The 25,487-nt window shown below is 37.9% G+C and overlaps 1 protein-coding gene across 49 annotated transcripts in view; it reads left to right on the top strand.

Annotated features, from left to right (window-relative positions):
* Positions 1 to 25,487, top strand: part of SIPA1L1 (signal induced proliferation associated 1 like 1) — a 399,857-nt gene that overhangs the window by 177,762 nt on the left and 196,608 nt on the right. For 13 of the 49 annotated variants that reach the window (XM_058293162.2, XM_058293135.2, XM_058293160.2 and 10 more), the window contains one exon: positions 19,374 to 19,428. The exons of the other annotated variants lie outside the window; for them this stretch is intronic. The gene's annotated coding sequence lies outside the window, so the exon portion shown is untranslated. The remainder of the gene's footprint in view (positions 1 to 19,373; positions 19,429 to 25,487) is intronic. 49 annotated transcript variants of the gene reach the window in all.

The raw sequence follows: 25,487 nt of genomic DNA, 5'->3' as shown, positions 1-25,487 counted from the left end.
TGAGGAAATTCTTTATACTTTTATAAACATTTTCTGTGGTTTCCTCTATTACCTCTTTTTTTCATTTGGCATTCTTGAATTTAGTGATCCTTCTATATTACTGATTTTCCCTGAATGGATAGCGATTTTTTCAGTTGTTTGTAGTGAATTTGTTAGTAGATGATAGAACTAAAAGATTGAATTCATTGTTGTAGAAACTCTCTTCACCTGGTGGTGCCTGCAGGCTCTGATGAAGGAATCATGAAAGAGGCAAAACTTATTTGGTAGGGTAGATTTTCCCTTTACGTGTGTGTTTCTTGTAGTCATCTCCTGGGTTATCTGGACTTTTGTCCAGCTTCTCTAGTCCCAAGGACCATTGTGGGAGTTGCTCATGCCTTTAATTCAGAGACTGATGTCGCGTACAGCCTCTCAGAGAGGGAGAGAGAGACTGACATAGGTGTCATTGTTCTTCGCTTACCTGGCTCACTACTGAAGGTTTGCTTCTTTGCTCAGAAACTGATGATAGTGACTTTTGATTTTTCTTTGTTTCTGCTGGGAAATTTTATTTGGAGTTCCATTCCTTTATTTCTGTGGGTTTACAGTTCTCTCTATTCAACCTGTTTCCTTATCCTTAAGTTCTCAGAATTTCTTACTGCATTGGTCTGCTATGTCTTCTGTACTGGGATTTCCTATGCTTCTTTGAAAATATTTGTATTTATATAGTTCTTATTAAATTTTATTGAGATAGGAGAAGGGAAAAAGTAAATTTGTATGTTGTCAGCAGTTTTGAACCAGAAATTTTTACTCCTTATGAAGCTTTCTTTGCTTTGCTATTTCTGTTTTCTGCTCATGCTGTATCCCTTCAAACACCTCCCGGTTAGTACGAATCTCATCTATTAAAATGTTATTTACATTTGGTATATTTTTGGCATTGCTTCTAAGATTCCTTGGCTTGGAACATTTTTGTCCTGTTTCTCTGCCTGAAGAAAGTACTATTAGGGAAACAAAGTGCTCAGCAGCTCAAATCAAGGCCTAGGTTCACATTTGGGATCCAGTACCACTAGTAGCTATGTCTCCTTGTGGGAATTATGTCTTTAACTACTCCCTGTCCCGCCTGAGAATTATGGATAGTAAGAGTATCTGCCACTTATTGTTGTTAACAATCAGATGAAATAGTCAAGGTTAAAGCACCTGGGACCTGCTAAATACTGAAACATTCATTGTTAGCCTTCAGCCTAAAAAGGTTGAATGACTAAGCACTGTACCTTGACAGCTTGGCTCAGGTGTGACATTCTGTTTAATTTTGCCTATTGTCTTTCTAACCCTTTTTCCCATTTCTCAGACTCCAAATCAGAACTAATGCACCCATGTTCTTCCCCTAGCATTTTTTCCATACTGTTGTGCCCACTTGTCAGTCTACTTTTATTTTAGTTAGTTGGGCTATATTTCACTCACTAGGTGTGGTGTTTTGAGAGGCTACCAATGACTTTGTTTCCCTTACATACTTTGCATGCAGTACCTTCTGTAGACTCAACCCTAAAAGACCTCTAGTTAAATTGAAGGGGATTGAATTAAGGTATCTCTTTCTTTATATGACTTGGAAAGTTTAAAATCTTTAAAATTCATTCAGTTTCCCTGTTTGACCAGTGTGGGCTTATCCAATATAGAAAAGCACTATTTTGATTCGTTAAGCATTATATTCATAGGTTTTAGGTCATTGATGCTGATGTCATCAATAATCTAATTGCTTCAAGTTCTTAAAACCAATTCTGATTTTAGTGACAGTAGAGCACGGATAGTGATGGTGAGGTCTGTGCATGTTTATCAGACTTCTCTGAGAAGGCTGTACTCTCCCATTTGAGTAGTTAAATATAATAGTTGAGATGTGAGCCTGTTTCCTTCATGCTTATTTTTAGGGAAAAGATCTGTATATTGGCTGAACTTCAAAACTTTCTTAAAGAACCTGGTTATTTAGAATTCAGGCCAAATGCACAGTTGTTACCGTAGAGAGGAAAAGCAAACATTGTCTTTTGATTTATTCAGTATGCTCTGAAGTAAAGAATGAGAATTTATGTAGCAAAATTATGGCTTAATAAATTCAATGACTGTTAGACTGATAAACTTAGTACCTGTACTTGAGAATGAAAATTAATGGTTTGCTGAAATGTATCCCTGGTGTATTCCACAGCAGTTCATTTCTTCCTTTAACCTGTATAATTGCTTCTTACATAAGTAAAGATTGTCACCTCTACTTAAAATGAAAATCTCCTCTATAGGCTCTGGAATTGCTCTTTTTGAAACAGTGCTGTTAGAAAGCAAACAAAATGGATTAGAGCTGAATCAGCTAGAACTGTTACTTGATATCTCTATGTAACTTACCATCTGTTTTAAAGATTTTGTATATACTCCCACCCATATAAAATATGGTCCATAGTATTGTAAATTCTGAACACTATTACATAACATTTAGACCAAATAAAATAGATTCTGTTTTTATTGCCAAATTTAAACATACAGCTTATGATATTTTCAACTTGTTAACATTTTTTTCAACTTAAATGATATATAAAGAGCCTTTTGCTTGGTAGGTGGTTACTAGGCTCCTAAGTACACCTTACCTTAACCTCTCTAGGTCAATTTAGCAGATGCTGTCACTAGTATTGATTGCTATCAGAGAACTCATGGATACAACTCAGGACATTATGCTTATATGAGTGCTTTTTATTTATTAAATCCAGTTGTTTTAATTTGACAAGTTTAATTTTTTGGTACAAAATTATATTGATAATATATATATGTGTGTGTGTGTATATTTAAATAATTGTATCGTTTAACTGAAGTGAGCCTACAAGAAGCATGTGTATTTAAATAATTGTATAGTTTAACCGAAGTGAGCCTACGAGAAGCAATCTCACCTGTCCCTGTAGCAAATAGTAAAAATAACAGGTTATTTTATCTTTTATTTAAAATTTTTTTTTCCGTTTGAAAAACTCCAAGGTAGGTGATAATGTCTGGAGTGTTTTAATTAATTTTGGGAATTCAAATACAACCCCTTAACCCTTAAAAAATAACAAACAAGATATACAGTTAGTGGTTTGTTTTTTATTCTTTTTTCTAATATTAGTGTTTGCCATGGGCTCAATATTGTATTTGACTATGGGGACTTATGCTATTATCTCTTGGAGGACTTAATTGTAGATGCCTTAGAAACAGCCACAATACCTAGTACAAAATTGTGGGAAATATTTAATGGCTATTAAGTAGTATTGGCCCAGCTTTCACTGAGTTTGTAATTTTGTTAAAAATTGTGTTTTTTAGTTTATTAGTAATTCCTTTCTAAAAACTATTCAGGAGTCATTGTCATCTTTTTTCTTCCATGTTGGTGCATGTAACTGTAGTTCACTGATTTTACTGATTTATTTCACTATGTTGTATTTCACTCATTACATTTTGTTTTCCTATTTCCTATTACTAGAATTTGGGTTGTTGGCAGTTTTCTGTGGTTAGGAACAGTTCTGCTGTGAACATTCTTGTGCACTTCTCCAGGTGCTATACCTCCTGGTGAAAATAAACTCAGCAAGATGGCAGTGTGATAGGTTCTACCCATGTGTCTAAGTGTGCCAGAGCTGTCATCCCAAATACCACAAACTGGCTTTGGCTGAACAACAGGAATTTATTGGCATACAGATTTGAGGCTAGAAGAAGTCCAAAATAAAGATGCTGGCAAGGTTTGCTTTCTCCCACAGTATGTAGTGTTCTGCTGGCAGTCCACGGGGTTCCTTGGCTTGTTTCGCGGGCTCCTGTCACATGGCGATGTCCTTTCCTTTCTCACTTCTGTGACTTCTGGGTTATCTCCATAAAGTCTCCACAATATGGATTCAGACACTATGCTGGTACAGTTGGCCATGGCTTAGCTAAAAATAACATCTTCAAAAGGTTCTATTTATGGGTGCATACCCACAGGAGTGAGGGTTAAGATTAAGCGTGTTTGTTGGTTGGGGTACATAATTCAAACCACCATATGATCTTTGACTGTTTCCAAAGAGATCGTATGAACAACATCCCACCAGAAAGTTTGAATGTTTCCATTGCTGTACAGCTTTGTCACACACTTAACATTGCCTGACTTTAAATTTAGTTAGTCTGGTAAGTGTATAAAGGTTGTTTTTATTTACATTTTCCTACTAAAGGAATTGAACATTTAATGTATTTATTAACTTTTGTATTTCCTTTTTATTTATAAACTTTGTCTACTTTTCTCTTAGATTGTCTTTCTTACAAATTCATTGGAGTTACATATTCTAGATACTTACATATTTTTGGTTATATGCTTCTATTTTGTGGTTTATCCTTTTTTTCATCATTTTACTGAATAATTTTAATGAACAGAAATTTTGTATTTTAATGTAGAATGGATTTATTCTTTTTCATTATGGTTTTCCTTTTTATATTGTTAACCTACTCTAAGGCCATAAAAACATACTTTTTATTGTTTATTAAGAGTTTTATAATTTTGCCTTTTACATCTAAGTCTTCAGTTAAATTGGAATAGATTTTTATAGAGTGAAATAGAGATTCAGTGTAATTTTCCCCTCATAAATAAACATACTTGCAGATACCATTATTAAATATACCAACCTTTCCAAATTAATCTGCAATTCCTGATGTATTATAGTTGGTAGTATAGATGGTAAAGCATATTCCTTAATCACTATCAACTTCTTCAGGGATAGCTTGCTCTTTTTGGGCTTTGACTTTTTTTTTTTTTTTTTTTGGAGATTTTTATTTTTATTTATTTCTCTCTCCTTCCCCCATGATGTCTGTTCTCTGTGTGCATTCACTGGGTGTCCTTATGTGTCCACTTGTATTATCAGGCGGCACTGGGAAACTGCGTCTCTTTTGTTGCGTCATCTTGCTGCGTCACCTTTCCGTGTGTGGTGCCACTTCTGGATGGGCTGCGCTTTTTTCAGGCGGGGCAGCTCTCCTTGCATGTGGGGCTCCCCTAAGCGGGGGCACCCCTGTGTGACATGGCACTCCTTGCATGTGGCAGCACTGAGTGTGGCCCAGCTTACCACACGAGTCAGGAGGCCCTGGGTATAGAACCCTGGACCCTCCATGTGGTAGGCGGATACCCTTATCAGTTGAGCCACGTCCTTTTCCCAGGCTTTTGACTTTTCATGTAAAAACTGCTGGTTGAGTTTCTTGAAAAATCCTGTGGATGTAGACATAAATGTGTGTATATGTATGTGCATGCATGTGTGTGTGTGTATGTGTGTGTATATATATATATATACACACATATACATATATATATATACATATAAGGACATGTACAGATATATTCCCTAGCTTTGCCCACTGAGAGGGTGTGAGATCAGCCACTCTCCCCCACTGGTCCCAATAGCAAAGAACACAGCTAGTATCCAGATATTGTTTTCTAAATACCATTCTCGAATAAAGGAACCAGGACTCTTTGAAGAAATGACTGATTTCAGGATGAGAAGGTACAAAATGAGACTGGAACAACTTGTGCCATAGAGTAGGAAATGTGAAAAAGAATGATTGGGTCATGTCAAAATAACCCAGAAGGCATTTTGAAGGAGTTTCCATGAGCCAGATCTGGACAAGTTGGACTTATAATAAATAATGGGGAGTGGATGTGGCTCAAGGACTTGAGTGCCTGCTTCCCACACGGGAGGTCCCAGGTGCGGTTTTCAGTTCCTCCTTAAAAACTGAAAAGAAACAAAGAACATGCTAACAAATGAAAAAAACCGACTCTGAGGTGGCTCATTGGTGCCGGCTTCCCACATATGAGCACCTGGGTTCAATCCCCAGCCCTAGTATGTGCAAATAAATAAATAAATAAATAGTAATTATTATAATAATAATAGTAACATTATAAGTCACTGAATAAATGAATGATATAAATGTAGGAAGGAGTAAATAAATTATTGGAAGCTTAATGAACAGGATATTTTCCTTGTTTCTAAGTATCTATGACATACTTGTTAATTACTAAGAGTTGGAAAAGCCCATCTACCATGGAGAGACCTTACTCAGGTTATCAAAGTGACCATCATCAGGAATAACACAAATCAAAATTGTGTGCCACCAGATAGAATGCAATGAGAACACAACCTCATTTCTGGGATATTCCTGCCAATATTTTGCTTACCATTCATTCTATTTTTAAAGAAACATTGTACTGAATTATGACACAGAGAAGGGTGCAGAGGTATGATTGGAGAGGTCAGTGAATATCATAATTTGAACTCACTTGTGTAACCAGCATCCAGATCAAGAAGTGTACTTCTAGAGCTGTTCTACTTCTAGTTAATTCACCAATGATTGGTTTTGCCTGATTTTGAACTTTATGTAAATGGAGTCATATAGTATGTGTTTTCTGTGTGTGGCTCCTTTCTCTCAGATATTAAATTGCATTGTTACAGGTAGCAATATTTTGTCCCCTTTGTCACTACACTGTTCCATTGTGTGGATTTCCTCAATTATGTATCCTTGTTACTATGGATACATAGTGTGGTTGTTTCTAGTTTTGAACTATTTTGAATTGCGCTTCTATAGACATCTTTGTTCATGTCTTTTAGCATGTATAATGTGTCCATCTCTGTTGGCTCTATACCTTGGAATGGAATTTCTGAGTTAGGGAGTATGCATATTTTCAACTTTAGTAGATAACTGCCAAACAGTTTTTCAAAGGGGATATCCCAGTTAACACTCCCACCAAAGATATAAGGGAGTCCCATTTATTCTATATCCTTGCTGATAACGGTTTTTAATTTTAAGCCATTCTGTCATTCTGGTGGGTACCACATTGTGGTTTTAATATGTATATTTCTGCAGACTAATGAAGTCGAGCATCTTTTTGTCTCTTTGCCATTTATATGGCCTCTTCTTTTGTGAGGTAGCACCCTCCATTCTAGCCTTTTAGGTATTCCATCTGGGATAAAATTTAGTGTGTCTGTTGGTGATAAGCTCTGAGGCTTTGTTTGCCTGAAAATTGCTATTGTTCTAGAAGGAATTGTCACTGGCTATAGAATTGCAGATTGATAGTTATCTCTTAGTTCATTGAAGATAATATTCCTCTGTCTTCTTGCTTCTATTGTTGCAGTTGAGAAATCAGTTATCATTTTAATTGGTATTCATTTGTAGGTGAGTTTCTTTTCTTAATGCTCCTTTTAAGTTTTCTTCTTATATATGTAATTTTTTGTAGTTTTTTTTTTTTAATAGGGAGTTGCAGGTTTAGAGAAAAACCATGCAGAAAATTCAGAGTTCTTATATATCCCCCTATTATTAGCACTCTGCATTAGTGTGGAACCTTTGTTACAATTGAAGTAATATTATTATAATTGTATATTTGAAGTAATATTCTATATAATTGTATATATGAAGTAATATTATTATAATTGTGTATTTACTATTTTACATTTGGGTTCACTGTTTCCATTGTACAATCCTATGTTGTTTTTTCCTTTTTAACCACATTCAAATACTTAATTCAGTGGTGTCAGCTATATTCACATTGTTGTGCTACCATCACCACCATCCATTACCAGTACTTTTTCTTTACCTCAAACAGAAATTCTGTACTAATTAAGCATTAACTCCCCTTTCCCTACCCCCCACCCTGGCCCCTGGTAACCTGTATTCTAGTTCCTGACTCTGAGTTGGCTTATTCTAATTATTTTTTAAGAGTGAGATCATACAATATTTGTCCATTTATGTATGGCTTATTTCACACAACATGATGTTATCAGGGTTCATTCATGTTGTCACATGTATTAAAACTTCATTCCCTTTTATGACTGAATAATATCCTGTATAATATTCGATTGAATTTATATACCACATTTTCTTAATCCATTCATCTCTGGATGGACATTGGTTTATTCCATCTTTTGACAGTTATGAATAATGCTGCTATGAATATTGGTGTGCAAATACCTGTTCGAGTCCCTGCTTTCAGTTCTTTGGATATATACCTAGAAGTGGGATTGCAGGGTCATATAGAATTCTTTTTTAAAAAATTATTTTATTTACTTTAATTTAATTTAATTTTAGATTTTATTTCATTTTATTTTATTTTAGATTTATTTTATTTATTTCTCTCCCCTTCCCCCCCCCCCCCCGCCCCCCATTGTCTGCTCTCTGTGTTCATTCACTGTGTGTTCTTCTGTGTCCGCTTGCATTAGCTGGTGGCACTGGGAAACTGGGTCTCTTTTTGGTTGCATTATCTTGCTGCATCAGCTCTCCGTGTGTGCGGTGCCACTCCTGGGTGGGCTGCTCTTTTTCATGCAGGGCGGCTCTCCCTATGGGGCACCCCTACACAGGGTAACCCACATGGCACGGCACTCCTTGCATGTGGCATCACTTCACATGGGCCAGCTCACCACACGGGTCAGGAGGCCTTGGGGATCAAACCCTGGACCCTTCATATGATAGACAGATCTTCTATCAGTTGAACCACGTCTGCTCCCCTATTTTATTTTTAATTATTGTCTTTTTAAAAACAGACAAATAGATCACACAAAATGTTATATTAAAAAACATAAGAGGTTCCCGTTCCCCTCCCCGCCCACATTATCATCCCTTTTCATCAGTAAAGCATATACATTGCATTTGGTGAATACATGCTGGAGCACTGCCACACTGCATGAACCATAGTTTACATTATAATTCACACTCTCCCCCAGTCCATCTAGTGGGTTATGGCAGGATATATAATATTCTGCATCTTTCCCTGCAGTATCATTCAGGACAACTCCAAGTCCCAGAAATGTCCCCTATCACATCCCTTTCTCTCTCTCCCTGCCGTCAGCAACTTCCTGAGGAACCAGCAAACTGTTTTCCATAGTGACTGCACCATTTTATATTCCCAGCAACAAAAAATGAGTATTCTTATTTCTTCACATCCGATATCCTCTCCGATACTTTTTACCCAATTTTTTTTCTTTTGGAGGTACCGGGGAGAGGATTGAACTGGGACCTTCTAAATATAAAGCAGGCACTCAACCGCTGAGCTGCTCCTGCACCCTTTCCATTGTTTTTATTTTTTTTATTTTTATTTTTTAAAGATTTATTTATTGTTATTATTTTTAAAATTTCTCTCCCCTTCCCTGCCCCCCCTCCAGTTGTCTGTTCTCTGTGTTCATTCGCTGTGTGTTCTTCTGTGTCTGCTTGTATTCTTGTCAGCGGCACTGGGAATCTGTGTCTCTTTTTGTTGTGTCATCTTGTTGCATCAGCTCTCTGTGTGTGCAGTGCCACTATTGGGCAGGCTGCACTTTTTTCACCCTGGGTGGCTCTCCTTATGGGACACACTCCTTGCACGTAGGGTTCCCCTACATGGGGAACACCCCTGCATGGCAGGGCACTCCTTGTGTGCATCAGCACTGTGCGTGGGCCAGCTCATCACACAGGTCAGGAGGCCGTGGGTTTCAACCCTGGACCTCCCATGTGGTAGGCAGACGCTCTATCCATTGAGCCAAATCTGCTTCCCCCATTGTTTTTAATAGTAGCCATTCTAGTGAAACCAACTAGTAAGATAGGGAATCAGTAGATGTATCTGGAACCTGGCAAAAAGTCCATGTGGACATCAGAAACCCCCAAGATGGCTGCTGGAAGAATCCCCCCCCCACACACACACAAACACACAATCCTGCCACCCAAAACAAGAATTCCTCTGGAAGCCAGGAGAAGCCCTGGATATTCCCCAAGGACTTTATCATTGGGCCCTCATAGGGCATTGATGGGGAGGGTAATCAATCAAAACAACGAACCGCTGGAATTCCTCCCTGCCATTAGCAAAGGGGTGGAATAATTACCAACTCAAAAAGCAGGCCTTGAATTTGCTCACTCTCACCTTTGGACCCCTGTTCCTGCCCTGTGCGCCCTTCTCTTGCCATTTCTCCTCTGCCATGATAACCACACAAGTAAAACCTGGGCATTTATAATCTATAATGGGGAATTGTAGTCTGTAAATCAGCTCTCTTTATCAATTTTCAGCCCTTTCCTCTCAACCTGGAACCCATGATCTGTTGTTTTCTCCCATTTCTCGTCCCTCCCTACCTGAATAAATTACTGGCCTAGCTCACCTGACCTCCTCTTAAAATTCATTTCTGCAGCATAGTCAAGTATGGCAAAATCCAGTAACACTATGGGTATGAAATGGCATCTCACTTTGATATTGAGTTGCACTTCCCTAATGGCTAATTTATTGGAGCATGGTTTTATATGCTTTCTGGCCATTTGTGTATCTTCTTTGGAGAAATGTCTATTCAAATATTTGCCAGTTTTTAAATTGGATTGTTTTGTCTTTTTGTTGTTGAGCTGTAGGATTTCTTTATATATTCTAGATATTAAATCCTTATAGCATATGTGGTTTCCAAATATCTTCTCCCATTCAATAGGTTGTTCTTTTACTTTCATGATGAAATTATTTTATGCGCAAGAGATTTTAATATAGATGATGTCATTTATCTATGTTTTCTTTTGTTGTTCATGCTTTTGGTGTAAAGTCTAAGAAACCATTGCCTAACACAAAGTTCTGAAAATGCTTCCCTGTGTTTTCTACTAGGAGTTTTATAATTTTGTTTTTTATGTTTAATTTTTGATCCATTTTGAATTACTTTTGGTATATGGTGTGAGGTAGGGATCCACATTCATTCTTTTTGCTTTTTTTCTTTTTTGTCTTTTTTGCATTTGAATATACAGTTTCCCCATCACCATTTGTTGAGGAGAATATTCTTTCCCGATTAGTAGATATGGTACCTTTATAAAAAAGCTGTTGACCAAAACATGTGAAAAGATGCTCAAAATAATTGGCTATTAGGCAAATGCAAATCAAAACTACAATGAGATGTACCATCTCACACCCACTAGAATGACTAAAAACAATGACAACAGAAAATAACAAGTGTTGGAGAGAAAGAGGAACTGTCATTCGTTGTTAGTGGGGATGTAAAAGGGTGCAGCTTCTGTGGAAGACAGTTTGGTGGTTCCTCAGAAAGTTATGTACAGAATTACCATATGACCTGGCACTTCTAGATGCGATTGAATTGAAAGTAGGGACTCAAACACACCAATGTTCATGAGCCCAGTAATACAATTGTCAAAAGTTAGGAGCACCCCAAGTGTACATCAACTGATGAATGAATAAATAAAATGTGTTGTATACATACAATGGAATATTATTCCATAATTAAAAAGAAGTGATGTTCTGATACATGTGACAACATGAATGAACCTTAACTTCATTACGATGAATGAAATAAACCAGACACAAAAGGACAAATATTATATGGTCTCACTGAAATGAAATAATTATAATAAGTAAACCCATAGAGTCAGAATCTATAATATAGTCTGCTGTGGGTGGGGGTGGAGAATGGGGAGTTAATGCTTAAATTGTACAGATTTCTATTTGGATTGATTGTGAAGTTTTGATAATCTATGGTGATGATGGTAGTACATTGAATATAGTTAAAAACACTGAATATATATGTGAATGTAACTAAAAGGGGAAATTTTAGGTTGTATATCTATATGTTACTAGAGTAAAATTTAAATTAAAAATTAAGACTACATCACAAACAGTGAACCCTGCTGTAAATGATGGAGTATAGTTACTAGTACAATTATAAAAATGTCTTTTGATGAATTGTAGCAAGGTCTTAATAATAGGGTGGTATATGGCAACTCTTTATTTTATGCATGATTTTTCTGTCAACATACAACTGCTCTAATTAAAACAGAAAATCTTCAGAACTGTAATTACTAAAATAATTTTTTTCTCTTGAGTTTTTAGAAAAGGTTAAGTAAAACATCTGCACTGGAATTAACTATCATTAGGACTGTAATGGTTTTCAAATTGATTATCAAATTGGAACTGAGAATTTTTTTGAGTAAAATAAAGTCTAAATGGAAAAAAAAATAAATTGGCCATAGATATGAAGGTTTAATTCTGAACTCACAATTCAATTCTGTTGGCCTATAAATAAGTACATACTGGTCTGTAAATAAGTTCTGCAAGTATCATGCTGTTTTGATTAATGTCTTTGTAATAAGTTTTAAAATCAAGAAATGTGAGTCCCCCAATTCCACTCTTTTTCAAAATGTTTTTGGCTATTTGGGGCCCCTTACCCTTCCATGTAAGTTTTATGATTGACCTTTCCTTTTCTACAAAAAAGGTTGTTGGAATTTTTATTAGGATTGAGTTCGATTTGTACATCCCTTTGGGTAGAATAGGCATTTTAATAATATCTAGTCTTCCAGTCCATGAACACAAATGTCTTTTAGGTCTTCTTTGATTTATACTAGCATTGTTTTGTAGTTTTCCTTATAAAAGTCCTTTACATTTTTGATTAAAATTTTTTTCAAGTTTTTGAGATATCCTAGATGTTTGAGAGATTGCTTTCTTTCTCCTGTTCTCTTCCTCCTTTTCTTTCTCTCCATCTCCTTCTCCCTTTCCCATCTTTCTTTGTTTCCCACCCTCCCTCCTTCCCTTTCTCTCTCTGTCCCTTCCTTCCTTCCTTCCTTTGTTCCTTCCATTCTTTTTTCTTTTTCTTTTGACATAATTTCAGACTTGCAAAAATAGTTCAACACACAACTTCCCCAAATGTTAATATCTTATATAACCATAGGAAAATTATCAATATCAGGAACTTAACATTTATATAGTACCATAAAGTAAACCTGTTAATACAAACCTTATTCATGTTTTGTTAATTGTCCCCAATGTCTTTTTTCCTGGGCCAGGATCCAATCCAGGATCAAATTTTGCATCTGATTGTTATATCTCCTTTGTCTCTTTTAATGTTTGCCAGATGATTTTTCTATGGCCATCATTATGCCTATGTTTGTTAATTGAAATTTTCCTGCAAGGAAGTGCTTTCCTTCCCGCTACTTACTATATTTATTTATATCAATATGGTCTTTTGGATATTTGTTTTATTCTGTGGGTTATAATACATTAATATCATTTTTAATTTTATTGCTCAAGTTGAAATTTGGCTCATCAAGTTTGGCTCCTGTGTCCTTTTGATAAATCCCTATCGTTTTCTGGGTACTTCCATACTTTCTGGCACCATATGATATTCCAGGTTTGTCTGGCACTTTCACTGCCAGCCATTTCTTCAAGGTCCTGTATCTTTTTATGGGAGGATGACTTTAGAAATCACTTTTGCTGAGCTATGTGTGCTCATCATTACTGGGATATCATTGCTTCTAGAACCTTTTAGTGGTCAGCGTTAGGAAATATTGTTTATATGTATACACACATTGACGTCCATCTATCTTTCTTTCTGTTCTTCTGCCCATCTGTCAGCCATCCATCTTTCTTCTTATCTTCCTGTTTGTTTTAATTCATTAACAACAGCTGTAACCTGTATACCAGAAAGGGGTTGGCTTTTGCAGTGGGGATTTATTAACTAATAAACTTATAGTTCTGAAGCTGTGAAAAGTGTCCAATTCAAGTCTTCATCAGGTGATACTTTGTTCCCTGAGGACTGGCTGCTCTTGGTCTTGGATTCATTTCTCATATCTGGGCACATGGGGAAGAACATGGTGTTGCCAACTGGCCTCTCTCTTGTCCTCCCAGCCCTGCTGCCTTCAGTTTCTGATTTCAGTGGCTTCCTCTCTTCTGGGTGCTGTTGATTTTGGTTTCTTGCTGTCATGGCTTTCTGGCTCTGCTTCTGTGCCTTTTTTCTGTTTTTCTCTCTCTGTATTAATCCCATTTATAAAGGACTCTAGTAAGAGAATTAAGATCCACTGTGGGCCATGCCTTACTGAAGTAATCTAGAGTGTGTGGACTACAATGTGGACCACTGTCCATGTGGTGCAGTGGTGCTCCAGAATGTATTCGCCAGGTGCAGTGGATGTGCCGCGATGATGGAAGAGGTTGTTGATGTGGGAGGGGTGGGGTGGGTGGGGTGGGGGGTATATGGGGACCTCATATTTTTTTGATTGTAACATTTAAAAGAAAATAAGAAGAAGAAGAAGAAGAAGAAGAAGAAGAAGAAAAACAGTAAGACTCCATTAATACTCAACTTATTTTCAAAAAAAAAAAAATCCCTTAACAGAAGTCATCTAATCAAAAGGTTCCACCTACAGTAGGTTCACATGCACAGGAATGGGTTACCTCTTAGCACACGCTTGTTTCAGGGGTACATACAGTCGCAAACTACCATACTGTCTTTCTTTTGAAATATGTATTTTTTTTTTAAAGATTTATTTATTTATTTTTTATTTATTTAATTCCCCTCCCCTCCCCCGGTTGTCTGTTTTCTGTGTCTCTTTGCTGCGTCTTGTTTCCTTGTCCGCTTCTGTTGTTTTAAGCGGCACGGGAAGTGTGGGTGGCGTCATTCCTCGGCAGGTTGCTCCCTCCTTCGTGCTGGGCGGCTCTCCTTATGGGTGCAGTCCTTGTGCGTGGGGCTCCCCTACGCGAGGGACACCCCTTTGTGGCACGGCACTCCTTGCGCACATCAGCACTGCGCATGGGCCAGCTCCACACGGGTCAAGGAGGCCCGGGGCTTGAACCGTGGACCTCCCATGTGGTAGACGGATGCCCTAACCACTGGGCCAAAGTCCGTTTCCCGAAATATGTATTTTTTAAAATGTGGTTTCAGAATGATACCTCTGATTGAAGTCCGTCCAGCACCATAGTTAATTTTAACCTTTCCTTTTCTGTATTTATTTATTCTTTTTGTCTATATTGTTAGAGTATGTAGTCAAAATACTGTTTTCCAAAGTAATTAGGTTAGTTCTTCTGCACTCCCTTTAGGGTGATTATGCAGTTTATACTTCATTTTGTGTACTCTGCATACTTTGTTTGGTTTTAATTGCCTTTTTTATTATGTGAAACCTTGCTAAGATTCTAAGTGTGAAAACTATACAAAAAGATATATTCAAAGAAATGTCACTCCCCCCTTATTCCTTATGTTCTATTCTCATTCTCCTGTGTGTTTTATCAATTCCGACCACAGTGTAATTGATGTCATTAGAAAATCCCTCCATCAGCTCAGTCTCAACTTGTCCTTACACTATATTCTGGCTCTCTCAGATATCTTGTTAGTCCTCGTACATGACAGGCTCATCCATGCCTTTGCACATTTTGTCCCTTTGCCTCGAATGGCACATTTTCTCTCTCTTAGTTTTCCCAACTCTAATCATTCAAAATCATTTCATCTCTTCTATATGTACACATCTTTTTGTTATTCTCCACACTCGTGTTTTATACCCCCCCAGCATTAAGAATTCTTTCCTGTTAATTTGTAGTTCCCTTGGCACTGGTGTATGTATTGTAACTTGCATACCATTTATTTGAAATCATTGATACATAGGCTTGTCAGCTTCCCTCTATTATGTACTTCTCTAAGACATGGACTTTATCTTTGTATTTCCAGCATCTAGTACAGTTTCTTGGTATCTGTTATGTAGTATAGTGAATGAATATCAATTGTTTTTTTCATTTCTTTTTTTTTTACTTCTTCTCTGTTCATTTCACTCATGATATAAGCCCATATTAATAGAATGCGAATTCTTATAGTTTGATGTCTATGATCTTCACCTTGGCATTTGCACAGTTGCTGCCTCTCTCAATTTATTTGACCCTGCCCTGATAATTTAGTGGCTTCTTGGGATCCCTGGAAAGTTATAATATCTAATTAAGTTTGAGACACAGTACAGATTGATAAGATGAATCAAGATGTAGAAATTGGGAAAAACATACAGGCTTAGAAAGTCAAAGCTTGTCATATCTGTCTTTCCTCATATGAGCTGCTCAAATTTCTTCCTTACTTAATCTGTTAGAGTGAAAGAAATTATTGTAATGGAAATACATCCCTTAACAGTCTTTTAAAATTCCTGGTAACCTTTAAACATGTCATTATTTTTGTCCAGAAGGCAGGCTCTGTGATCTTCCAAACTGCTTCTTACATTACTTTCTGTTCTGTAAGATTACCCAACAGATTATTAAAATGTAGGGGCTTATTTCCACCAGTCTCTTCATCCATCCATCCATCTCTTGCTTTCTTCTTTCTCTCTGTATTACATTCACTTCCTGCCACTCTTGCCTCCTATGAATCACAGCTCATTCTCCCATGTCCCACCTGAAACTTGAAGGTTTGGTTGCAGTGCACATGTCACGCTATTAATAAAGAGGAGCTTGTGAGGGCATAAGACTTGCCACTCTGTCAGAAGATTTGATGATCAGGAAGAGTGTAGCTGTTGGAAAGCATCCATTTAGTAATGTGGCCAATATTCTTTATTTATAAAATTTTATTAAAGTATTTTACTTCTTTATTAAAGTATAACATATGTAAATATAAGTAAACGAACACCTTGATGAGTTTTCTCAAAATGAATATACCTGTGAAACCACCACTCCTATCAGGGAGTTGAATTAGTAGCCCCTAGAATTCTTTCTTCTACCCCTGCCTGTTCTCTTCCCCTTCTTCCAGAAAAATGACTCCTATTCTGGCTTACCTCCTTTTACCTATTTTTGATCATTATAAACTGAAATCATACGGTATAAACTTGTACATGTCTGGCTGCTTTCGTCTCAATATTATGTTTATGAGATTCATCCATGCTGTTGCTTTAGTTATGGTTCATTTATAGTTATTGCTGTGTATCAGGAAAACGGCAGCATATGGGCTGGCTCCATTTCTTTGTAAATAAAGTTGTTGTTTTTTGTGTTTTTTTAAAGATTTATTTAGTTATTTCTACCCCCGCCCTCCATTGTCTGCTCTCTGTATCCATTCACTGTGTGTTCTTCTGCGTCTGCTTGTATTCTCATTAGGCAGTTCTGCAAACCAATCTTGGGACCTTCTGGAGCAGGAAAGAGGCGATCATTCTCTTGTGCTTCCTCAGCTCCCTGGTCTGCTGCGTCTTGTACTATTTCTCCTCTATGTCTCTTTTTGTTTCCGTCATCTTGCTGTACCAGCTGTCAGCGTAGGCCAGCACTCACGTGTGGGCCAGCTTGCCTTCATCAGGAGGCCCTGGGTATTGAACCCTGGACCTCCTGTATGGTAGGCAGGAGCTCAGTTGTTTGAGCCACATCTCCTTCCCTGTAAATAAAGTTTTATTGGAGCTTAGCCAAACCCATTAATTTACGTATTGCCTGTGGCTGCTACAAAGGCAGAGTTGCATAATTGTGACAGAAACTTTATGGCCCTCAAGGCCTAAAATATTTACTATCTGGCCTCTAACAGTAAAATTTGCTGACCCTGACTGTATAATATTCAGTTATATGAATAATCCACAGTGTATTAATATTTGTTCCTGGTGTTTGGCTGTTATAAGTAATGCTTCTATGAATATTATTGTATGTGTCTTTGGGACTTCTGTATAGGCATTCCTGGTGTGGATATTTACCTACGAGTGGAATTGCTGGGTCACAGGGTATGCTGTGTTTTGCTGTATTAGATATTGCTTAGTAGGTTCCCAGTTTTCATTCTCACCAGCAGAGTTAAGAGAGTTGAATTGCTCTACAATCTTGTTAAAATTTGATGGTGGTAGGCTTTTAAATTTAGCCATTTTGATTAGTCTGTAATTTTATTTTGTTGTTGTTTTAATTTTTATTTCCATGATGATGAATGAGGGTGAACAACTTTTTATAAGTTAGTTGGCCATTTTGACATCCTGTTTGGGATGTTGTATTTTTCTTATTGTTTTGAAGCAGTTCTTTCTATATTGTGACTGAGTCCTTTTGTGGATGTATGTATTGCAACTGTCTTCTTCACTTGGTGGCTTGCCCTTTCATTCTTTTTTTTTTGTCTTTATTTTTTTTAATGTTACATTAAAAAAATATGAGGTCCCCATATACCCCCCACCCCCCTCACCACACTCCTCCCCCCATAACAACCTCCTCCATCATCATGAGACATTCATTGCATTTGGTGAATACATCTCTGAGCACTGCTGCACCTCATGGTCAATGGTCCACACCATAGCCCACACTCTGCCACAGTCCTCCCAGTGGGCCATGGGAGGACATACAATGTCTGGTAACTGTCCCTGCAGCACCACCCAGGACAACTCCAAGTCATGAATAGATTATCTTATTGTTGTTTCCTTTTACTGAACTGTAACTAATCGGCAGCATCATAGCGGCGTCACATACACTGAGGAAAGTGAAATTAGACACGGTATGTGTAGAATCATGGACATGAGTGGTCTTTACCTTGTAAAGGCACACCATCGCCAGGAAACATACCACTGTCTTGAAGCAAAATGAGATGATGATGTTTCTCAGACCTTCTTAATTAAGAGTGTGATTTGCTATATTGTTATTTGTCCTGGGACCTAGATAAGGACAGAGTTCTTATCTTTTACTTATGAATATTAAAAGAAATTATAAGGTCTGAGAGTCTCCAGTTCTATGGATGTGTTTAACACTCTATGATACGCTGAATATGCAGATTTTTAAAAAGTAAGATGCAGTGTTAAATATTTTAATCAGACGTGTACTTTTTTCTATTAACTATTTCTTCAGATTCCCGAGTTTAGAGATTCTGGAAGTTAAGCAGATTATCTAGCTTAATGTTGCATCTAATTGAACAGGTGTGTGTTGTAAGGGGTAGACTACATGGTTTTTGAGGTCTGTTTAATAATTTCTTCTTTTCCCCCACTACCCCCTTTCTTTTTTCCTTCCCCCTTCTTCTTGGTAGTTCAGGGCTTTATTTCTTGATGTTCAAAATTTTTTGTTGGTTGGATCTAAAATAGATTCAGATTATCTTTTTTTTTTTTTAAGATTTATTATTATTATTATTTATTTCTCTCCCCTTCTCCTCCCAACTCACCCTTTGTCTGCTCTCTGTGTCCATTCACTGTGTGTTCTTCTGTGACCACTTCTATCCTTATTAGCAGCACCAGAAATCTGTTTCTTTTTGTTGCGTCATCTTGTGTCAGCTCTCCGTGTGTGCGGCCCCATTCCTGGGCAGGCTGCACTTCCTTTCGTGTTGGGCGGCTCTCCTTATGGGGCGCACTTCTTGTGCATGGAACTTCCCTACATGGGGGACACGCCTGTGTGGCAGGGCACTCCTTGTGCGCATCAGCACTGCGCATAGGCCAGCTCCACACGGGTCAAGGAGACGCGGGGTTTGAACCGCGGACCTCCCATGTGGTAGACGGATGCCCTAACCCCTGGGCCAAGTCCGCTTCCCCAGATTCAGATGATCTTAACTTGAAAATACTTGAGATATTTTAATACTACAGATGTTACCTCTAATTTCCAATTTAATTTTGCTGCTTACTTTAAAAATTCTGGTTTGCCTCTCTTAGAAAAAAGGAAAAGACTTGTGTTTTTTCAAAGCTATGCAAGTATTTTATTTAGTGATATTTCTTGTGCACGTTAATTCTTTTTTTTTTTTTTCACTCAGGTTTTACATTATTAACATGGATGTTTAATTTATGTGGCCGTGGCACAAGAATATAGTGAGTACTGTACTAGATTTCCTGTGATCTACCTGCTTTATAAATTGTCCACTTTCCATTTCTTCAAAGAACCTTTTTTTTCCCTGAGATTTATTTATTCCCCCGCCCCTTGACTTTCTGTCTTTTAAATTTCTGATTGGAGTAGGGGAGATGTGCCACAAGGATTAAATCTACTTTTCACAAAGGGATCGATTCATTTGGCCATCTGCTTTTTGAATTTATGGTTTTATTAGGGATTTATTTCATCTGCTGATAAATACAGCATTGCTCAGGCTATTTCCTGTAAAAAAAAAATAACTGTACATTAAGGTCCAATCCATATCATTCTTTCTGTCCACCTGCCTTGTGAGAGCTAAGGGGTTGATGAACTGAGTCCTGTCCAAGGTGAACCCTGATAAAAGGCAGTCTCATCCCTTCCTTGTCCATGACTGATTTAGGGATTTGGTTACATCAGCCCGTGTTGGGTATTACCTGACCAGAGGGTTGGTTTCAGGGATGGTTCTAGCTTGTGGGACTCCAGGATAGGTTTGCCTGGAGCTTCTGGCCGGAGTCTTCTCATTCTTAAAAGAGAGCTACAGGAGAGGCTGCCTCTCTTCTGGATGGTAAGTGCTGGTGTGAGGTCTGGTATGGCTGCCGTCTTCTGGCTCCCAGCCAGAAGCCACACAGGGTGGAGGGCAGGCGAGAATCACAGGGAAGCCTGCCCTGAAGCCTGCTCCTCCTCTCTAGCTGTCCTAGTGTTTGAGCCAATACATTTCCTTTTGGTTTAAGCCACTGTGAGTTTGGAGCCAAAACATCCTAAGTGATTCACTTCATCTCTATTTTATTTTTAGTAATCCATTAGTTTCTCCTTGGGGAATGTGAGAATAATTGCAAAGCAAAGTAACATAATCAAGTTAAACTAAACTGCCAGGGAGTGTTGGTGTTGACTGGCATCCTCTTCACTCTACAGGTAATGATTTAGTATTGAAAAACACTTGAATAATATATATTACTTTCAGGTTCACTTCTCCCACCTCCCCCCAAAGTTTTACCTTTTAATCAACCAAACTGGCTTATGAACCCTGAAAAGGGTCTTGGGTTGGTGGCTGTTTTATAGAATGACCTGAAAACTCTGTTGTAAGGCGGGTGCTTGTTTGTTAGAATCTATCCCCAAACTTTGAATTCCTTGTTTGCTGTTGTTCTTCAAAAATTATTATGAATATTTCAAATATAAAAACTCTATGTGAAAATATAACTAATATCCATATGCATTCTCTCACGTATACGCTAGAGAAATAGAATTTTACCAATTCCTTTAACAGTTAAAAACCCTGTGTAATGCTCCCTAAGAGCAGTTCCTTCTTTCTAATCCCAAGGAACCACTATCCTGAATTTAGTCTTTTATCATTCCCTTATATTTCTTTGTATTTTTTTACTGTGTGTATATATAGTATGCTTTTTGTATTCTTTTTAAATTCAGGCAAATATTGCAAATTATTTGTATTTGTTGCATAAATTGACAGGAGTTTAGAAAAAATTCAGGATCACCAAAAGAGGTTATAAATTTGTTCTCAGATATTTGTCAAAAGATCTGTCCTTAGGTGCCCTAGCGATCTGTAGTAAAATCTTTTAGATTTAAGTGGTTGATGAGTTTAAATCAGCATGCTCTCAGCTTACTTTGTATCTTCTGGTGCAAAGCATTTTTTTCCAGTACTTAGACTGCTTTGGAGTTTGCCCTCTGTACCTGCTTCTGCCCAACTGTGAAGGTTTGGAATATGCAGGGATACTTTAGACCAACCATGCTGAGCATTTCAGAGGGTTCAGCCCATCGTCAGAATGCAACTTTTTGGGCAAACTTAGCTAAACCATTGCATTTTTCTGTAGTGTGATTATTAGCCATCACACATAGAAAAACTTGCTTCCAGGCTTTTTGTCAATTTGTCAGTTTGTTACTTCTACTGGTGGCAGCAATCATGGAAGAGGCACCCACTCCTTGGAAATGACTGTGAAACGTACCTTATTCACTTATATGCCTCCTCAGAAATCTTGTCTGTATTATTTCCCTTTGTGCCTCAACATTGGAACTTGGAAATCACTTTGTATCATTTTTGTTTGAAATACATCTTGAGTCATTTAACTTCTGCATTCAAGAAACTCATTCTTTTACTATTGGAGGAGTCACATTACCCATTCTTGTATGTTGCTTCCATGGAACTGAATAGTCATTAATCCTTTCAACTTGCAAACCTAATGGCTTATAATCTCAGAGAAGAAGATTTATGACAATCAAAAGAGAATTTTAAAATTTTTGTCACTTTTTGCTTAAATGCTTAATATGTGGGTAAAAAGCAGTCAAAAGACCCTGTGGGGAAGCAGACTTGGCCCAATGGATAGGGCGTCCGCCTACCACATGGGAGGTCCGGGGTTCAAACCCCAGGTCTCCTTGACCCGTGTGGAGCTGGCCCATGCGCAGTGCTGATGCACGCAAGGAGTGCCGTGCCACGCAGGGGTGTCCCCCGCAGAGAGGAACCCCACGTGCAAGGAGTGCACCCCAAAAGGAGAGCTGCCCAGTGGGAAAGAAAGTGCAGTCTGCCCAGGAATGGCGCCGCACACATGGAAAGCTGACAAAACAAGATGATGCAACAGAAAGAAACAGATTCCCGGTGCTGCTGATAAGGATAGAAGCAGTCTCACAACACCACACAGTGAATGGACACAGAGAGCAGACAACTTGGTGGGGGGGGGCGGGGCAGAGGGGAGAGAAATAAATTAAAAAATAAATGAATCTTTTAAAAAAAGACCCTGTGAAGGTTTGGGATGTTTATTCCAAATATTTTTTTCATCTAAACATCTTGTTGAAATTGAATTTTAACCTTTTTGTGCTTTGTGCATGTATTTTTTTCTTGTTGAAAGAAGTCCTTCTTTTAGCTTTAATTAAAATATAACTTCCTTTAACTTTTTCCTTCTATTGTGGACCCAGCACCTTAAATTAAAATGTTGCCAGGGAAGTGGATGTGGCTCAAGTGATAGGGCTTCTGCCTACAATATTGGAGGGCCTGGGTTCGATCCCTGGGGCTTCCTGGTAAAAAAGAAAAAGAGAAAGTGTCCCTGCGCAATGAGGCTGTGCAAGTGAGTCACACAGCAAGGTGATGATGCAACAAAGGAGAGATGAAGGGGAGAGTCAAGGTGAAGCGCAGTAGAAACCAGGAACCGAGGTGGCACAAGTGACAGGGAACCTCTCTCCACATCGGAGGTCCCCAGGATTGAATCGCGGTGAATCCTAGAGGAGAAAGATGAGAAGACCAAAAAAAAAATGTTGCCAGTATTAACAGATTATAGCCATCAAGTGGAAACACCTAATTGATGAGGTCCTTATGAAAAGGCTAGTCCATTTCTCCCACAGGGAGGCACCCAGTGTTCAAGATGGTATATCATTTCAGACGTCAGACCACGTTAAGACCTAGGAAGGCAAGACACTTAAGCTAGAGGCCTGTTCTTTGTTTTATCTTTGTTTTCTGGCTTTAAATGTTTTAATGGCATAAAATAGTTAGAAGTTCTTGAAATATCAGTACAGTGAATTAATATTATTCTATTTTTGTTTCTTGTGAAATGGTCTCTTGTTTTATAAATAAACGAATTCTATAGTTGCATTGTTTTTATACCTCAAAATGAAACTGTGTCTTTGCTGGGGGTGGCCCACTGGAGGGAACTTCTAGACAGTGATTGAGATCTGCAATTAGGTCTTGTTCTCTGCACCCTTGTTGACTTGAAAGAACTGGCCACGGACCATTTAGTGTGAGAAAGCAATACATGAGTCAGCTACACTGGCACAAACTACCCATAATGCTACTAAATATCTATACTTTATTCTGATTGAGAGAATTAGAAAAGGAGATGACTTCTTTGTGTTTGAAAGTATTATAAAGGATAAATATAGTATACTTTTGTGAAAATTAATTTCTTCCCTATTTAGAACGTAAAGCAGTAGACTGTCATTTGTAAGTAGTTCAGATTCTGCAGGTCAGTTTTAGAACACTCCTCTATGTTTATACCCTTTCTTTTCTGAGGGCAGGAGTAACTGCTGCCTGTCCACCAGCTCCCTTAACATTCATAAAGGAAAAGCAGGGTGCTGTCTTGCTGGTCGCAACCTTGACTTTACACAACTAGCAGCTTAAATAGTGTCTGTTTTGCATCTTTCCTACTTGTGCAGCTTGTCACTCTCTCATATTTACTATGGAAATTTGAGATCCTTTTCTATTTTCAAACTGAAGGGTCAACAGAGACCTAACATGTAGTCGACACTGAAATGAGTGAAAGTCATTTTTTTTTGTGTTCATTAAATAAGCATTTCAGAGTTTTCTGTTTCAATTTATTTTATAGAAAAATTTTAAAATCATATTCATGGGAAGTGGACTTGGCCCAGTGGTTAGGGTTTCCGTCTACCACATGGGAGGTCCGCGGTTCAAACCCCAGGCTTCCTTGACCCGTGTGGAGCTGGCCCATGTGCAGTGCTGATGCACACAAGGAGTACCCTGCCACGCAGGGTTGTCACCTGTGTAGAGGAGCCCCACGTGCAAGGAGTGCGCCCCGTAAGGAGAGCCGCCCAGCTTGAATGAAAGTGCAGCCTGCCCAGGAATGGTGCCGCACATACAGAAAGCTGACACAACAACATGATGCAACAAAAAGAAACACAGATTCCCAGTGCCACTGATAAGGATAGAAGCAAACAAAGAAGAACACTCAGCAGATAGACACAGAGAACAGAAAACTGGGGCGGGGGGCGGAGAAGGGGAGAGAAATAAAATAAATAAATAAATCTTTTTTGAAAAATCATATTCATTGTAAGGCTGGAGACATTTAGAAATCACTTAGGGATAAGGACAAAAATAAAGACTTTTCCTAGATAGAGAATACACCTTTTAATTAGTTTTTTTCCTTTCAATTTTCTCTGATAGTGTACTAGGTATTTATCCTACTGCATCTGCTCTAAAGAGAAAAGGACAAGCAGATTCATTTAGTCAGTAGCAAAAGACCAGACTTTCAGCTTGTAATGTGAGTTGACTGTTATAAAATGTGGATAAATCTATATTTTCATATTGGAATACATGTGCATCTCAGAGGAATGCGTATTTTTGACAGTAAGTAGAACAAAGCCATTGGATGTTGTGTAATTGTGTTTTGTAGGTGTAACTACTGTTTTGTGTCTGTGGGTGCACATGCATGTGAGTTATTGCCTTTAGGATGTTTTTGTTTATTTGACATTGTCATGTTCATTTTGGAGTTCTTAAAAAACAGATGTTTGGATTATGCAATTATTGTCAGCACATCTGTTTAGTTTAAATTGAAAGATTTTAGAGTAAATTTCTCAGAAACTGGTAAAATATTTCCTGTCAGTGAATACTTATAATAAAGTTCCTTACTACATGGTTAGTTAAGAGCTTTTCTCTAATATGAAGCATAAAGACTTCTGCATTAGCACTGATCCGTTTAGGCTGGGTTTATGAAGCATGATGGTTCACTGAGAGCAGTGTTTGTCATAAGGCCTTGCTGAGCACCCAGGAAGCCTTTCACTTAATCTCTTTTTCACTTAAGAGCCAAGAGAACATACTTTAGAATCAAACACAAATCATCCATCCTTCTACCCTTAGTTTGCATATTGTATACTAATTGGATCATTAGGCAACACCTAAACAGAGGGTGTGGAAGGTTCACCTTTAGTGGCAATTTAGCATTACTTATAGCTTCTAGATTATTTTGGGTAAATTATTTCTTCTATCTTAACGAGTATTTCTTATAAGAGGCTGCAGTAACTCTAAGTCCTTAGTTTAAAACTCCAAAGTTCTTAATGATGCAAAGGTATCTGGAGTTTTTTGCCTGATTTTGTCTTATTCCCTCAGTAGCAGATGCCTTCTAACTTTGTGGAAATTAAATCTCAATTTTCTGAATCAGTGCTAATCCCTGAGGAAAGCTTCCCATCGCGTCCCCCTCTCCTTTTTTAAAAATTTCCTTCTCATACCAATTAAATAGAATTAGTCTGGTCTATGGGGATAAGTGCCCCCTTTGTAATCTGAAAGCTCTGC

The sequence above is a fragment of the Dasypus novemcinctus genome, chromosome 3 (genome assembly GCF_030445035.2).
Source record: "Dasypus novemcinctus isolate mDasNov1 chromosome 3, mDasNov1.1.hap2, whole genome shotgun sequence".
Lineage (NCBI taxonomy): Eukaryota > Metazoa > Chordata > Mammalia > Cingulata > Dasypodidae > Dasypus > Dasypus novemcinctus.
The sequence above is the reverse complement of the archived record's forward strand: the minus strand, read 5'-3'. Positions and strand labels throughout refer to the sequence as shown.